The following is a 12,470-nucleotide window of genomic DNA, read 5'->3' as shown; positions in this document are numbered from 1 at the left end:
TAATACCACGAAGTGAATTCCCGCCATGGTTCCAAGGGCTTTTGATTTCGCCCTGCACAACTTTTGGTATGTAATGTGGTAAGTGTCGCACCCATTTTACAAAGTTTTTTCTAAATTTATATTTTGCGTCAACAAAACAATCCAATCACCACGTTTCATACCTTTTTTGTATTTGGTATAGAATTATGGAATTTTTTCATTTCTCGAAATTTTCGATGTCGAAAAAGTGGGCGTGGTCGGATTTCGCCCATTTTTAATACCAAGATAAAGTGAGTTCAGATAAGTACGTGAACTAAGTTTAGTACAGATATATCGATTTTTGGTCAAGTTATCGTGTTAACGGCTGATCGGAAGGACAGACGGTCGACTATGTATAAAAACTGGGCGTGCCTTCAACCGATTTCGCCCATTTTCACAGAAAACAGTTACCGTCATAGAAGCTATGTCCTTACCAAGGATTGGTAAATTTTTGTTCGACTTATGGCATTAAAAGTATTCTAGACAAACTAAATGAAAGAGGGTGGAGCCACGCCCATTTTGAAATTTTCTTTTATTTTTGTATTTTGTTGCACCATTACTGGAGTTGAATGTTGACATAATTTACTTATATACTGTAGAGATATTAAATTTTTTGTTTAAATTTGACGTAAAAAATTTTTTTTTTTTAAAAAGTCATCCGATTTCGCAAATTTTTATTTAGCGCACATATAGGAATAGGAGTAACGTGCCTGCCAAATTTCATCATGATATCTTCAACGACTGCCAAATTACTGAAATTACCTTCTTTTAAAAGTGGGCGGTGCCACGCCCATTGTACAAAATTTTACTAATTGTCTATTCTGCGTAATAAGGTCAATCCACCTACCTAATTTCATCGCTTTATCCGTCTTTTGTAATGAATTTTCGATATCGAAAAAGTGGGCGTGGTTATAGTCCGATTTCGTTCATTTTAAATAGCGATCTGAGATGAGCTAGGAATCTACGTACCAAATATCATTAAGATACCTCAAAATTTACTCAAGTTATCGTGTTTACGGACGGACGGACGGACGGACATGGCTAAATGAATTTCTTTTTTCGCCCAGATCATTTTGATATATAGAAGTCTAAATCTATCTCGATTAGTTTATGCCGTTAAGTTATGCGAACAAAATTAATATACTCTGTGAGCTCTGCTCAGCTGTGTATAAAAACCATTTATAACAAAAGACGTAAATTCAAGCGAGTAGGTAGTTGTTGATCTTCGACTACAAACCCATGTTGGCAAGGTGATATTAAAGAGCTACACAGATGTTGAAGCTTTGAAGCTGGCATGTAATTATCTGCTCAAAAGTTTAAGGTATAGCTGAGAGCTTAGCTATGCCTCTGTAGTTCTCAATATTAGACCTACTACCTTTTTTATGCAAAGGTGTGATAAACGATTGTTTCCAAATAGATGGGAATGATGCGAATTCGAGAGACAATTTAAATAATTTTAAGATAGGTTCAGAAAAGCTGACAGCACAGTACTTAAGAACGCAACCGGGCACACCGTCTGACCCAATAAATGGGTTTAAAATACTATTAGAACTTTCCAAGCTGTATGGATAAACATCGGACTGGACACATTGGGATGAATAGATTGATTTAAAGAATTCAACAAACAAATCTGCGATTTCATGATCGGAATTAGCGTTTTTGCTCCCATAAATAAAAGTAGATGGAAAACCAGAAGTTTTCCTTTTCGAATTAACAAAACTGTAGAAACGTTTCGGGTCGTTAATAAATAGGAATTTGCAGCACCATAAGTAACCTTTATAACATTGCTGGTTAAGACAGTTGGAGCGCGCCACTAAATATTTAGAAAAGTTCACAGATTTTCCAGATCTTTTGAAACGCTTATACAATCTAGACTTAATATTATCCAGTCTAAATAGTTGCCTTGAGAACCAAGGTGGTTTACCGGTTTTGCTGAAAACCGATAGTTTTGCATGATCTGAATCATCTCACAAATTTTTATAATAGAGAATAGTACCGTTATCAAGCTAAATCAAAAAGAAATTTTTAGTGTAAGTGAATTTTGAGGTTTGTTTACTTTTTTGTGACCGCAAATTGCTACTTACCTCAAAAGTGCTTCTCTGTGGTATCTTATGAGTAATGTTTATTTTCACTTTTATCGTGTATATTTATATTGTTCGCAAAAGCACTTGTTGCAATTATACTGTATATGCATGATTTAAGCAACCATTTTGCAAAAAGAAAAAAATATGGCTGAAAACGAAAATATATATTTTAGTTTGATAAAATCATTTCTGCTTAAGTTCGTGAAATGCAATAAAATTGTTTTATGTTTTAATATGAAGCTTTTACAAAATAAGGTGATTAATTATTTTATATTATTTTTAAAATAAAATAACAAAACTGTGTTTTTATAACAATGAACGACCAAGAATAACTCACTGGTGCCAAATAGCGATACTGAGTCTGAAAAGACATATTCTGGGGAATTAGAAAACGAGATATGCATTGGAACAAGAGGGTACAAGAAGAAACGAAAACTTCCTAAAAGACTTCGGGGTAAAAAATGAAAGCTGTATGAAGTTAAAGCAAATCCCTGCGTAGGTAAAAAGTGTGGAAACAAGTGTTGTGAAAAGCTTAGTGAGCGAGATTGGTTGGTGCTAAATGAACACTTTTGGGGCTTAGGCAACAAGATACGACAAAGAGATTGGCTGATATCCTGCATGACCCAGAAATGCGTTCAAAGGAGAACATCAGATAGCATTAAAAAACAGTGGAGCTATGCATATAAAAACTACTAGGCGGTCTTTGTCACGCAATTGCGAGTACAAACTACAAATAACAGTGCTATGACAACTATAAACGTGTATATTCGATCGTGGCAGTATATACAGCAGCAGATAAACAAACTGAAATTGCTATGAATTCAATGTCAGTTGCGATGTCCAACAGCAGCAACTCAGATGGAAGCGTTGAGTCAATGGCAATAAGAACAACCTGCTCGAGCTTCACGATCACGCCAATAAACAACATATTTGCTTGAGAAAAGTTCAGAGTTAAAATTATCCCCTTTTAACCAGGTTTCAGTAAAAGCTATAGCTTGCGAAGAAAAACAAAACTATTCAAAAATAAAATAATTAAAAAAAGAGTTTTAAGTTATACGGTTTTATTGAAAACAATAAATATAAATAAGCGTTGGGCATGTGAAATTTTTAAAAATGTGAGGCGTAGCATAACCTGATTAAGGCTCAGTTGGTCTTACTTATGACTATTAATAGAAATTTGACGCGTCCAACGCTTTTATTTAATTGTCTGATCAACGCCCTAGATTGATGAGGAGTGTAATGACTAGTACCTAGGACCTACCTAATTATTTACTAGCTTTAAGTATTGTTATTACTTCACGTAAGTATTGTTTTCAATAAAACCGTTTAACTTAAACATCTTTTCTTAATTATTTTATTTTCAAGTTTTTAGTCTTTATTTAATTGCCTATTATTCCTCATTCTATTTAGTTCATTTAGTGACTCATTATTAAAAGGACTCTTTCCTGACAATTTGTTACAATCTAAGTCCTCAATACATAATCCTTCCAAAGACTTTACTCGATTCTGCGCCACGTATGCTTGTCCCTCCTCGAACTCCAAAATATTTTGATGTCCCTTCTACCGGACTGTATGTAATATTTGTTCCAAATATTAGCCAAATCGGACATCATAGGTGGCTTTCTGTTCATGTATGTATTATGTGTTCCAAATATGAACCAAATCGGACCACAAATACGATTTTTTGAAATATTTCGATCCATGCGCCACCTATCGGAGTTTTTTTCTTATTATTGCATTGTCATCGGGTTCTGAACTATATTCCAAGTTTCAAGCTTGTAGCTTATCAGGAAGTTACTTAAATTTCAATTACAAAATTCGTTCACAACGGCCGTGCGGCCTGCCTGTCAAGTCAAGCTAAAAAAACCGTTTAAAAGGGTACTTAATTTAAATCCAAGGCCGCGAGCATTTTGGTAGTTGATGGTTATTATACTCAGCGTGCTTTGCACACATAAGGAATGCTTTGAAGAAAAATTAACGAAATCGGTTAAGGACCAAAGATTTTTAAAAGGGTCGTGGACGAATAAAATAAACTATATCTTTGCAAAAAAGAGTTTTATAACAATGGTATTTCATTTCCCAAGTGGATTTATAACAATAAATAGGAAAAACTTCAAATTTAAAAAAATGGGCGTGCCACCGCCCTTTTATGACTAAGCAATTCTCTATGTTTCGGGAGCCATATCTCGAAGAAAAATTAACATATCGTAACAAAATTGGGTACACATATTTTCCTTATAGCAGGAAATATTTCTAGAAAAAATGTACGAGATCGGTTAAACACCGCGCCCACTTTTATATAAAAGATTTTTAAAAGGGTCGTGGACGAAAATAAGCTATATCTTAGCAAAAAAGAGCGTTGTATCAATAGAATACAAATTTCTAAATTGAATTATAACATTAAATTGGAAAACACTAAAATTTTTGAAAATGGGCGTGGAACCGCCTTTTTTATGCCTAAGCGATTTTCTATGTTTCGGGAGCCATAGCTCGAAGAAAAATTAACATATCGTAATGAAATTGTGTACACATATTTTCCTTATAGCAGAAAATATTTCTAGTAAAAATGGACGGGATCGGTTAAAGACCACGGCAACTTAGATATAAAACAAGTTTAAAAGGTTTAAAAGGGTCGCAGACTAGAATAATAAGCTATAACTTAGCAAAAAATTGTCTTGAATCAATGATATTTCACTTATCAAGTTTTATTGTAAGAGGAAATGGGGAGACATTTTGTTTTTAAACGGGCGGTGCCACGTGTTATGTAGAAAAGTAATTTATCTGAAATGAAAGGTACAATTGAAGCTCACGCTGAGCATATAATGTTCGGTTACACCCGAACTTAGACACCTTCACTTGTTTTTTCAATGTTTCCGCAGAGATATTTGAGTTTTTTGAATTTCTTGCGGCGTTTGACTTTATTAGAACGGGTACAATAATTTACTTGTAGAGCACACATTTCGTTTGCAAAAGAGGTTTTTCCTTTTCAATTGCTAATTCAGTCCAAAGTAACATTTATTGGCAAGAGTGATTCTTCACGGGATTTTAAGCTTATATTGTAGTTTGCGTTCATGCTGGATCCCAAATATACGAAGTCGTTTACTCTTTCGAAATTATGGCTGCCAGCAGTGGCCTGGTTGCCAAGATGCAAATACGCTGACTCTTTGCTTGATGACGGCGGGTACTTCGCTTTGTGCTAATTCACTATCAATATGACCATCAGTTTGGGGCAAGCAGAACTTACGGCGCCAGTGCTAAATCCAATGATATGAATGTCGCCAACGTACTTCAGTAACAGCACGCTTTTATAGAATATTATTCCAGAGTGGTTAAGTTACTCAGCTTGTATTATTTTCTCCTGGCGCACGATGTCCGGGTGACATCCTGTCTGAAACCTCGTTTAGTTTCGAACATCTCAGTGAGGTCGTTTCCAATTCTGACTGAGCCGATGGTGTTGGTCAACGTCATTTTTCACAGCCGTAAAAGTTTAGAAGGGAAACCAAATTCAGACATAGCGGCATATAGACAGCTCCTTTTAGTGCTGTCGAAGGCGTATTTAAGATCGGCGAAGATGTGATGTGTGTCGGTTCCTTTTTCTCGGGCTTTTTTCGAGATTTGGCGTATAAAAAAAATTTGGTCGATGGTAGATTTACCAGGTCTGAAGCCACACTGATATGGGCCAATTAGCCGATTCACGCTGAGCTTCAATCTGTCGCACAATAAGTTTTTTCAGATCTTTAAATGCAATACTAAGAAGGCTGATTCCGCGTTAGTTGGCACAGTTTGCAGGCTCCCGCTTCTTGTGTATTGGGCAAAAAACATTAAGATTCCAATCGTCGATTGATGCTTGCGCATTAGCATCTCATCGCCGCCGTATTTGAAGAGATACGCAGGCAATCCATCAGCGTCCGCGGCCTTGTTATTTTTTTATCTGCGTATTGCAGTTCTGACCCCGTTATAGCCACGTGGGCGAACATTAATTAAACATCATCATCGATTGCGGTTCTGGGTTCAGCATATTCCCTGGGTGTTTCATCGTTTCGTCCATTTAGGAGCATAGAGAAGTGTTCCCTCCATAATCTAAGCAAATCCTTGACATAGGTTACCAGGTCCCCGTTTTCGTTTTTGCAGGAGTTTGCCCCGGCGCTTTCCCGAATATTTTGGTAACATTTTGCGCGTTTTATTCCTGGTGGTCAGCAGCTCTAGCTCCTCGTACTCACTAGAGATATACGCCGCCGCCGAATGTCAAAAATATCGGCGCGGCGGAGGCGTTCGGCGCGTTACTTTATTTTCTATTCTTTCAAGACTGTCTAGGCCATTTATTGTTCATCTCGAAAATTGGTCCGATACTAAACCGATACCGTTCAAAAGTTATTTGAGAAAACGGGCGATTTCAATGCCAGCTTAACACGGATTTCGTATCATCGAATTCACAAAGTTATTAAAACGAAACACTTAAAGAACATTTTTATGATAGTTTTTGCAAAACATGAATAAAGTACAATGAATTTGAATAAAATGTCCCAAGTCGAACATATTTTCAAATTGTCCTCAAGTTGTTAAAAAAGCAAGTTACCCGAAAAAGTTGCCGAATTTTATATACAGATTGGCTGAAAGAATAAGCAAAATCAGTGATGCAAAATCCTTTAGTAGGCTCCAGTGGTTTAAATTCTCCTTTGAAATGATTCTCGGCTCATACTTAAGTTGCATATACATATCTTCAACACGTATGAGAAGGGTTTGAAAAATCACTTTATTTGCTTAACAATAAAATAGCATTTGAAATCTTAATTTTGATTTTCACACTTCATCATTCAACAGCCAAGTCTCCCGGTTTGACATTTCCTAAAGTTGGCGGCCCTATCCCCAACTAGTCCCTTGGAGTGAATCACATTGGATACAGCCTGTCAACCATGTTTAAATATGACCAACACGTGACATGACAGAGCTGTACATAGAGCTTCTAGGAAAGTGACGTCGACGAACGTATGAGTTCGAAATCGCAGTCATATGGCTTCTGTGCTGGCATATGGTATAAGAGCCAGGATGCGTGGTAGCGACTGGTGTCGGGATTGCTACTGTTGGCACGTCGGGAATTGTAGCTCTCAGAAACAGGTAAAAAAACTGAGGGCGCCCTTTGGCGCGATCAACAAAAATTTAGCATTGTTTCTAATCGTTAACTATTAGTAGATAATTGATAGCAACCGTAATTCGCCTTTGTGCGTTACCAGCATGTAGCCACAAATGATTTAAAGAAATAGTGGCGACGACGGGTATTAGAGTTAGTCCAGAACATTTCCTTCTGTGAAACTACGCTACAAAGTGTGACCATTTTAAGTATTTCTCGCTCTCGCGGCAGGGAAATTTTTTGAACGATCTACGAGATTTTGAGGCAAAACCCGCAGATATTTCCGAAATGGCCGAAACGTCGACTTTCTTAAATACATATAAACAAAACCTTTCCGAATATAGTTTTTTTTAAATTTTCGCTTTACAAGACTCCCAGATACTCATCCGCAAGTTAATGATATTGTTCCAGATCATCAAAAATACCATTGACGTCAGCAGTATGCCTCCATATTCATTAGTTGTAGACAATGTGATACTCTGAAGTCCAGCCATTCAATTCAGAGGTTTACGCCGATCACTTTGTCGTCGCGCCGTTATATAATAGAGCCTACGCCGCCGCCGTCGATTAGGTGACCGGTGTAAACCTCTAGTACTCACGCCTTCTGCCCCTAAAAAAAAATTCAAAATACGACAGCTTATTATTATGGTGTGAAAATACAATTTCGCTATGTTTTTGAATTTTACATGATAACAACTGTCTTGATTATTAGGCTTCTATTTATCTCTATCGTTTATGATTGCTTGTACACGTAAACTTTTAAAAAGGCTTAAAATATTATATATACACACAAAAATATACATATAGTACATTAGGGTTAATCTATCGAAAAAACATTTCTCCAGCCTTCCAACAGCTGTTTATTGTGCAAAAATAACAAGTTATTGGGGGCATTAATGAATTGTTTAGAATTAAAAATAGGCTATAAGTACATATCTTATTTTATTTTCAGGAAAATACTGTAGTATTGGAAACTTACATTTGAGTCTTTTTAGAAAATCACACTTGAGTGCAAGTTAAGAATTTAAGAAACAACATTTTTTGCATTATAAAAAATTAGAACGCTATGATTTTCAAGTTTAGCCGTTATTGAGACACAACGCTTGAGCCTTAATATATTAACTAGTTACCAAATTGACCTCTAATGTGATTCAAGCCCAAAAGTTGATTCGATTGTTGTTTTCTTTAGAAATAGCTTAAATTTTTACCAATTGTTCAGAACCATTTCAAGAGATCCTTAGCGATATTTGATCAAGGTGCTATGGTTTCAGCAAGTATAGGAAAATGTCTTTCCTCCTATAATCATGACGCTCCCTAAGGTATATTTGTATGTACATACATACTTATTCAGCTACAGCTTATATTTATAGGGTACATGTGGTTTCCGACGGACCGCATTTATAAACGTACAAATGTACATAAAATCTTTAAAATAAATAAATGTAAGGCGCTATAACCTCCGAAGAGATTTTAGGCCGAGCTTCTCTTCCAATTTGCGTCGTCCTCCTTTTTAATTTTTCCTACAAATTGGCGGGACGGGACCAACTTGTTTTATGCCGACTCCGAACGGTATCTGCGAGGCAGATGAGTTTTCACTGAGAGCTATTCATGGCAGAAATACACACTCGGAGTGCTTGCCAAACACTGCCGAGGGGCGACTCCGCTTAGACAAATTTTCTTCTAATTGAAAAACATTATTTCTAAAATTTTGATGTTGCTTTGCCCGGGTTGTGAACCCAGCGCATTCGGTGTGGTAGGCGGAGCACGCTACTATTTATCTTTGCTGATAAATAAAACGTTTGATATTTTAATGTCTCGTGAGCATTCACAGCACCTCCTTGGCTTGTTGTCAACTCAGTCACATTTGCGATTGCCGGCGGAATTGTTTAACGATTACTTTCAGTTTTGCGCGTTTTTGGATGTCATTTGTTTTTTATTTATTTCTTTACTTATTTTGTATGGTCATCAGCAGTTGCGTATTCGAAATATTTCCGGATCGTGATTACTTTCGGCAAACTTTGATAGCGTTTTGTTTTTCTAGTATTGTTTTTGTTAATTGATTACTTGTAAATCATGCCAAGTAAATAGATAATTAGTCTCTGTTCCGAGGGTTGTTATTTAAGCTTTGAGATACGCCAACACACAAATAAGAATATCACAAAGTTTTAGTCCTTAAAGTACTCTGAAAGTTCTGTAACAGAAACATAAGACGATATGTGATGCTTGCTGAAAGAAAGTTTTTAAAACTTCGAAGAGGAATGAATCAACCCTAAAATGAAGATCAGTGCTGTTTGTCCTTTAGTAAGCTACGAACGAAATCGATAGTAGTCGCGTCAACTTTCCGAAAACTATTAAAAATTAAACGTAATTCCTGAAAAAATCGATTTACAAACAGTCAAACAGCGATCAAAGCTCTTTAGGGCAGAAACACAAAGTAGCAATAGGTTGCAGACGGGCTCTTGGTGCACAGCAGTGGTGATGTTGGTCTCAGAAAGGGATGGCTTACAGTGCTGCTAATGAACTAACAAGGAAGGCCACTGAACACACTTACATAGCTATACCAGTTGAAAAACATCGATTTTACTCCTTTTGCCGGCAAATACTGACTCACCGTTTTATTCACCGAGAAAGCTAACGCCAGATGACGGCGGTGTATGCATATGAATCCCAATAAATGAATTGCTTTGGCCCTCATCGACTATTTATCGAAACTTCCTTCTGCTGAAATCGAGCGAAATCTCGATGAGCTGACTCCGGCAATACATAACCGACTATCGATGCCAACAGGGAAGGAATATCACAATCCCAGATTAAAGCCAAATACAAAATCAACGCTCAATGCCAGAAAAATTTATCGAATTGGTTAAAATGAGAAAAGTTATAAAACAATAAAACAGCGCTTTGATCAATTCTGTCGCATCAACAGAAATATTATTGCAAGACAGCGGGGTTATGGGCCCCGCAAGAAAAGGTTTTGAGGAGATTGAGCCATGGCAATCCCTTATTTAGAACAACAACTAACCTGCATTGTTAATTAGTTGGTGAAATGAACCAAATATTTGGTTTAAATGGAAACAAAATTGTACTGGTCTTCATGAAAAGTAATTTAATTAATAAGCCATTTTCCAATAAAATTAGTTACTTGTATTTGTGTTGTACGAAACTTAAGTAGCAACCCTCGCATAAGCTTATCAATGGAGATCGCAATACTTACATAGTCGCTCTTTTTACTAGTGTTGCGTTGGCCGGATATTTATCTGTTAGCACATAAATTTATATGTAATTTTAAGCTACGCATATTTTGAACCATTTTCTTAAATAAGATTATACGGCAATTTTTCGTGGTATTTGTAAGAAGCTTCATCAGCGTCTAGCTGCACGTTCATTATCTACACCAACATCTCCCTCATAGTAGCCAGATTTTGAGTTTAAACAAGCACCAAACATTTTGAAATAGCGATATTTTTTTACACGAATTGTTTTTTATTATAACACTTTCTGTCAGAGATCGCATATAACAGTTCAGGAAAACGATCTTCAATTAAAACAGTTATTTAAAGGCCGTTCTTTGAATAATTGTTAAATGCCGGTAGCGCTGGTTCTGTTTTCTCACAGAGAAAGACCGGTTTGAACTAAAATAAAGGTAAGTGAAGGCGAGAAACCGAAAAAAAGGGTTTATTATCGAAGTTATCGAAAAAAATATCAACTTGTTATTGAAAAGTTACCGATTTGTGATCAAAAAAATAACAATTTGCTTATATTTTTTATCGAAACAATTTTGATTTGTTCTAAATATGTTAGCGAAAGGTTATCAATTTTTTATCGAAGAAATATCGATTTGTTATCAAGTTTTTATCGGAGTTTCATCAATTTGTTGCGAATAGACGACAAAGATTTGTTCGATAACATGTCGATAACAAATCGATAAATTTGTGATAAAAAACGATGTTTTGTCGACAACAAATCCATGTGTTCTCGATGAAAAATCTATAACTTTTCAATAGTAAACCGATAACACGTCTAAAATTCACCAATAATATACCGATAGCTTCTCGATAACTGTTGTCATCGTTAACAAGCCAATAAGATTTCTATAACAAATCAAAACACCAGTATTCATAACGGAATTTTTTCGAACCTTGCTAAATGATTCCAAAATAGTCACCAAATGATCCCGAAATAGTTGTTAACATTAACCCAAAATGATTCAAGGTTCGATTCGAGCTCAAGGCCAGAAAAATAATTTTTTTTTCTAATGATAATTATTGTTATTTTTTAATTTTTCTAAATTTGAAAAATTGTATTTTGTTTTTGGAATAGTAAGTAGAAAGTACGCTTTAGGCATGCTGCGCTAACGCTGTATAGCTGATGATGAAGGCTTAGCACCCTTCGAAATGGATATATCTGCGCAGCTATGGCAGGTTGTCTGAAAAACTTTCTACTTACTATTCCAAAAACAAAATACAATTTTTCAAATTTAGAAAAATTAAAAAATAACAATAATTATCATTAGAAAAAAAAAATTATTGTTCTGGCCTTGAGCTCGAATCGAACCTTGAATCATTTATCAATAGGCCGATAAAAACAAAAACAATTGTTAACCCAAAAATATCTCAAAATTGCTCTGGAATGATCACAACATTATCCCGTAACGATCGCAAAATAATGCCGACAGAATCCCTAAATAGTCGCGAAATCTTGCCTAGCTTGTTCCCCAAATAATCTCGAAATAGTACCAAAACAATCGCGAAAAAAATCCAAAAGTATCGCGTGTGAGTGGGAGTGCTAGAAGTAGTAGGCAATTGTAATTTTTAAGAGCTTACAAATTACGAATTAAAGTCAAAGTTTCCCTACAAATTTTATGTTAAGTTTGGTAAGCAGTATTCTGTATACAAAATTGCAGTTTTTGTCTCACCCTTTTATTGCTGTGATTGCTGAATAGGTGAAGCAGACTGACATCACAACCTTTTTTTGGTTAATTTCTTGTTGCTTGCCTTTAAGGGCATCCTATTTACTATTGGACTACATTCTCAAGGTTGAATTTTTTTTACTGATTGTACTAAATAAAAATAGAAGACTGCAGACATGTGATGGGAATTCTGATTAGACGCTGTCTTCTGGTATATCTAGCTTTTGAATGACGTCTCGTTTGTTATTAAAATTTAAATTAGGCCTCGTGAGATGTAGAACGGGCGGGTTGCAGAAGGTTAAGATCAAGATGTGCTTGTGTCTTGCGTACG

The 12,470-nt window shown here is 35.9% G+C and overlaps 1 protein-coding gene across 7 annotated transcripts in view; it reads left to right on the top strand.

The window, feature by feature from the left end:
- Positions 1 to 12,470, top strand: part of LOC137238178 (methylthioribose-1-phosphate isomerase) — a 66,905-nt gene that overhangs the window by 17,765 nt on the left and 36,670 nt on the right. Inside the window, exons 1-2 of one of the 7 annotated variants that reach the window (XM_067762861.1) lie at positions 9,090 to 9,310; positions 10,736 to 10,873. The exons of 5 other annotated variants lie outside the window; for them this stretch is intronic. The gene's annotated coding sequence lies outside the window, so the exon portion shown is untranslated. Of the gene's footprint in view, positions 1 to 9,089; positions 9,311 to 10,735; positions 10,874 to 12,470 lie in introns of those variants that run through there. One more of the 7 variants, XM_067762866.1, reaches the window with a different exon arrangement.

The sequence above is a fragment of the Eurosta solidaginis genome, chromosome 1 (genome assembly GCF_040869045.1).
Source record: "Eurosta solidaginis isolate ZX-2024a chromosome 1, ASM4086904v1, whole genome shotgun sequence".
NCBI lineage: Eukaryota > Metazoa > Arthropoda > Insecta > Diptera > Tephritidae > Eurosta > Eurosta solidaginis.
This window is presented reverse-complemented; position numbering and strand designations above follow the sequence as displayed.